The sequence below is a fragment of the Prosopis cineraria genome, unplaced genomic scaffold, assembly GCF_029017545.1.
Source record: "Prosopis cineraria cultivar Desert tree isolate PC_DT_omini unplaced genomic scaffold, ASM2901754v1 PC4, whole genome shotgun sequence".
Classification (NCBI taxonomy): Eukaryota; Viridiplantae; Streptophyta; class Magnoliopsida; order Fabales; family Fabaceae; genus Prosopis; species Prosopis cineraria.
In genome coordinates, this window is record NW_026555335.1 from 22,748,638 (window position 1) to 22,752,740 (window position 4,103).

General features: G+C 35.3%; 1 non-coding gene across 1 annotated transcript; it reads left to right on the forward strand.

Moving 5' to 3' along the window:
- The first annotated feature begins 641 nt into the window (after positions 1–641).
- On the forward strand, positions 642–748 carry LOC129310212 (small nucleolar RNA R71). Its single transcript, XR_008593050.1, has one exon. It is a non-coding gene; the product is annotated as a small nucleolar RNA R71 (small nucleolar RNA).
- The last annotated feature ends 3,355 nt before the right edge of the window (positions 749–4,103 follow it).

Genomic DNA, 4,103 nt, shown 5'->3' on the forward strand with positions numbered 1-4,103 from the left:
CTCCTATCACTATAAGAATTAGAAGAAGGTGCAAGAGAATTACCACTTGGATTGTAGCTTTGAGAAGAGCTACCTTGAGACAAATGAGGTGGAGGGTCACGCCAAAGGTGTTTTGATAGGATCCTCTTTGTTGATTGTCTTGTAAAGCCACATTTGGATTTGAATAGGAGAAATTAGGATGGTCTCTCCATGAAGGGTTGTAAGTATTAGAATAAGCTCCTTGCCCTTGCCTCCCACCATAGGATTGTTTTCCATTGTAGATAGCATTTACTTGTTCAAACTTAATAGGACAATTGCTTTCTACATGCATAGGTGAGTCACAAAAAGTACAAGAATAAGGGACAAGTGCTTGAGAAGTACTTACATTGCTCACTTGAGATATTTGTGGAGCCAACATTCTCCCAATCTTGGCAGCTAGCAAGTCCACATATGAATCATTAAGAACTGAGGAACCTACCATATTCACATTTCTCTTTTCCCTTGTAGAGTATTGAGCACCACTTGAAGCCATCTTGTCAATTAGTTCCCAAGCCTTTAAGGAAGTGAGGTCAATCAAGCATCCACCACTAGCGGCATCAATGTTAACTTTGTCTCTTGGAATCAAGCCCTCATAGAAATATTGGACTAAATTCTCACTAGAAATTTGATGGTGTGGGCATTTAGCCAAAAGGCCTTGGAATCTAGTCCAATACTCATAGAGACTCTCATCCTCTCCTTGTTGGACCCCATAGATTTGCTTTCTCAAATTGGTGACCTTGGAATTTGGAAAGAATTTATCTAAGAAGAGTCTTCTTAGCTCGGCCCATGTGCTCACTTTCACATAAGAAGGGTAGTTGAAATACCACTCCTTTGCTAAACCTTCAAGAGAAAATACAAAAGCCTTAGCTTGAACATCATCAACATTTACATGCATAGGCTTCATAGTATCACAAACCAATAGGAAAGTATGCAAAAACCTATGACAATCCTCTCCTGGTAACCCATGAAATTTAGGCAATGCATTAATCAAGGAGGATTTAATTTCAAATTGAACATTAGTAGGAGGAACATATAAGCCATAAGGATTATCATGCCAATTAGGTTGAGTTAATTGCCTAATGCTCCTCTCCTCTCTAGGGTTATGCAAGCCTTCAAATTCATTATTAACATGGCCATCATCATGCAAATTCTCATTCCCATTCCCATGGCCCTCATTATGCACATGCTCATGTCCTAAGATACCTTCCATTGTTGAATTACAAACCAAATGAGAATCAAGAATAGGTTGTGATCTTCTCAATCTAGAAATAGTTCTTTCAATTTCTGGATCTAATTCAACAAAAGAGGTATGTTTTCTTCGGGTCATGCACTAATCAAGCTCAAGAAAATTAAGAACAAAGAACAAACTAAACTAAAATGCAAATCAACATGAAACAATTCAAAACACACAAAAGCAAGAGAAATAATTTTTTTATTTTTTTTATTAAACTCAATAGCAACAAAATGAAAAAAAAAATAACACCAAACAAGTAGAAAGAGAGTTAGAAATGCTCAATCAAGAAGCTTTGGCAATTCTGGAATTCGCACAGTAGGCTCTCTGGAGACAGTGAACTTGTGAATTTTCTATCAGCAAATCCACATGATAAATTCCCCTGAAACTTTTATGAGAAACACAAGAGATATACAGGAAAATTATATAAAACTTTTAGATTAAAAATCCTTCCCAATCGTTCCCAGAATTTTTCACAAGTTGGTCCTCAAGTCTGGAGAAACAGGATTTCGTCCAGAAGACCTTCAGAGCTTCTAACAAACTTTCAAATAGGAAAATGGAAAAATTGAAGAAAATCCTAAACACAAGAAACAAAGATAAGACAGCGATAAGAAAAATGAAACTGGAATCAATCAATTTGAACGCACAAAGAGGAAGATATGCTAACTCAAAGTTGAAACAGGGTTTTGGGAATCCTCTGTAATGGCTCCCTGGACCTTGTTAGATTGTAAAATTTCCACAGGACACTTCCCACGTCCAAAATTGACCAAACCAATTTTAAAGTGAAGCTAGGATATAGAGCTTTCAATGAAATAAATTTCACGTTCAAATTCCCTCAGACTCATTCCCAGTTAATTTTTCAATTTCAGACAGAGACACTAGAAACAGAGTATTTTCAGCTCTACACCAAACCAACGAAAATTGCACTAATTTTTTTTTCTTTTTCAAAACAGAATAAAAACACTCAAAACACACAAAAAACACTAAACAAACACAAAACACAAAAAATTTTATAATTTTTCAAAAAATTTTTCAGGAACACTAAAAATGTAAATTAAGTACTAAACAACCTTAGAATTAAACTTAAACCATTCCCCGGCAACGGCGCCAAAATTTTGATAGGAAATTAGTCGCTTATCCTCAAAATTACACTAAAGCTAACCCTAATGCAATATAGGGCCAACCCTAGGTCATCTCCCAAGGAATGGTTTTAAGTCTAATTGAAAGTTATCTAGTGAAATAAATCAACCAAAGTTTGTAGGAATTTAGTTACTAGCTAATTACCTAATGTGCAAGTAATTAAAATGCTAGTGAAAGTGAGTGAAATGAACTTCCCTTTTCACAATAATGGAACCCTAGAGATTAGTTGATTTTGGACTCATTATCTTCTCATGATTAGGCTAAGTTTAGCTTCCCTTTCCTCTTGACTAAAGCTGTCATGACTTAAGAAAATTATCCTAAGCCAATTAACCTAATTAGCTAACCTCCCTAGGTCTTAGATTAAAGTCCCTAGTTCAATTAACCAATTGGTGAAGACATTAGCCAAGTGATTCACTCAAAATCCTCTCTCAACAGCCATGGTCAAACACATAAATTGAGCAACCACAAGATTATGTCAAGCTACTCAACAACACAAGCATTAACACCACAAGATTATGCAATATTAACACAAGAAATTCACTAATTGAAAAACACAAGATTATGTGCCAAACAAAGAGTGGCAAAATTCAGTCATGGCTGTCCAAGGAAGAAATTAAATGAAACAATCCTCTCTCTTTACATCAACATCAAATTCAAATTAGAATTTATAAGCTAAGATGATTAAACCCTAGATTAAGGAATCTAACCATCTAGTAAAAAGAGAAGAGGATAGGAAACAAAAGAACTTAGCCAATTTGAAGCTCAAGACTCATCCTCCATCTTCATCTCTCTAGGATTCCACAAAGAAACTTAGCCAATCTTCATCTTCAAGAACCCTAGTGATTGCTTGTGAAGGCCAAACTCCATAGCTCTTGAATGATGGAAATGAGCTTCAATCCTTGTGAAAATGGAAGGGATGGAACGAAAATGAAGAGAGGAGAAGAATGGTATGAGTTTTGTGGAGGTTTGGTGGCTGAAAATGGAGGTTAGGGTGCTGGAAAATGAAGAACAAAAGAGAGAAAATGAAGAACACTATGAACAAGAGAGAGAGAATGTGGAAGATGAATGAGATATGTGTTGGATCCCATTTGGGACTTAAAATGGCGTGCTCCTTGGTGTCTCCCATCAGCTGAAGCTTAATTAAAATAAGGAAAAAGAAATTAAAATGTAAATGGGAGCCTTGTCACACTTGCAAGGTGGCAACTTCCTATTGGTTTGTAGATGATTCCAATGTGTGCCTAATTTCCCATGTGTCATCCACATCATTTTAGCTGATCTAATCCCTCAAAATAATCATAATTCACGTGCAAACCATCAGCCATTGACCTCAAGGAGTGTTGACCTCAATTGCCCAATTGATGCACAAGTCACATGCCACCTATGTCACATAAATCACATAATTCAATTAAATAGCATATGATATAATAAAATCTAATTCATGTCCAGAATTAAATTCATAATTAGAAGGGAGAATTTATTAAATTAACCAAGTTTTAGGCTGCACAAAATTATATAAAAATTTTCACACAAAGGCAAACCAAAAACTAGGACAAACTAAGACACTTAAGAAAGTGTTGACTTTTTTATTTAATTACTCCCAAACTAAAATGAATTTTAAAAATATAATTTCACCATTCATCAACTGGACATAAAATGCACTTTGTCAATTTTTCTTGTACATTTTCTCAAAAGTTCATTTTTTGGACCAAAATGC